The following is a 1,454-nucleotide window of genomic DNA, read 5'->3' as shown; positions in this document are numbered from 1 at the left end:
AGTGGAAAAAATATTCGATGAAGCGCGTGGCAACATTTACCTGTCCAAGTCAAAAAATCATTTTACCTATATTAAGCGATAAGAAACTAATTTCTTTTGTTTCCTAATACTCACTTTTGAAACATAACCCAAAAAACACAAATATTACGACTCGATCCTCATGCAATTCAAGGTTATGCTGCTCAGCTTCGGCAAAAAATGGCAAAAATGTCAATTATTGTACAATGGTTCAAAGCTTAATAAAAACGCAAGGAAAATTATCGCTAAATTAAACTAAAAGAGATGAAATGGATAAAATAGAAAAAAAACAAAAGAAGTGTGTTACGAAAGTGGATATTAGTTAGTGTTCAGGGCATGTGACACTTACAGTTTCCCCTGCTTTTTCTGCAAAAATAAAAATTTTTTAAAACTGAATTCGGAGATGCTATAAAATATCATAACGGACGTCCCCGGACTCTTTTTTGCGGGATAATAACAAAAACAATTATTGTGCTACATAAAAATTGTGTGCATATGTATTATTTTGAGGTTGCTTCGTTTTTCATCTCTGCCTTTCCGATAATCTGGAAATTATTTACGAAATAAACTATTTTGATTGCCTCCAAACAAGATTGGTTGCAAGAGTTTAGTTACTTTGTTACTTAGTTACTTACATTGTAAGCAATATCAACAAATTTTTATAAAAAATTCAAAAAAGTTTTGCTGCGAAGTCCGTTAGCATGTTCCCTATCATTTCCCAGATTTTGACGGCAAAATTTTTCTTATCCTAAGAAAAAAGCCGGAGGAATCTAACACTGCAAAAATCGATACTATTTCCCAAGCGCTATGCAAATTAATCACATTTTGCCAAATTAAAACTTTTTTGAATTAACCTACAAAAAAAGTGTGTTTGAACGTCCGTTAGAATGTTCGCTATGATTTCCCAAATTTTTAAGACAAAATGTTTATTATTCTAGGAAAAAAGGCGAAGGAACTTAAAACTGTTAAAATTGACAATTTCCTAAGTATGGCATGCCCTTGAATCTTACTTTTCAAACGTTCTATATGTGTCTAACCGAGATCTCAGTCTGCTGCGACGTTCATGGATAACTGAATTTCGAAAAAACACCTCACCGGCACGCACTACAAAGATTTATTGCAAGTTTTTATTCCGGCCGATTCTATCGATTCTAGCGATGTTTACGTGCATAATTTTAGCGTTAATGTAAGAATCGTTCCACGGTAAAATTTATCGTCTTGAAAGAAAGATGAAAAGGCGTGACACTATGATTTAGTCGACATCATTTCAACGTTAAACCAGATCGTTTGAGAGTCAAATGAATCTGATTTTAAAGTACGAAGGTGGATTGATGAGTTTCCGGCCTGACCAAGAGATGGCGCCACTAGGCCTACCTTGAGGTGACGTTCTATAGTACCATCCTTAGATAGCTTGTAGCTATAGTTTCAGCCCGATC

The sequence above is a fragment of the Belonocnema kinseyi genome, chromosome 4 (assembly GCF_010883055.1).
Source record: "Belonocnema kinseyi isolate 2016_QV_RU_SX_M_011 chromosome 4, B_treatae_v1, whole genome shotgun sequence".
Taxonomy (NCBI): domain Eukaryota; kingdom Metazoa; phylum Arthropoda; class Insecta; order Hymenoptera; family Cynipidae; genus Belonocnema; species Belonocnema kinseyi.
The sequence above is the reverse complement of the archived record's forward strand: the minus strand, read 5'-3'. Positions refer to the sequence as shown.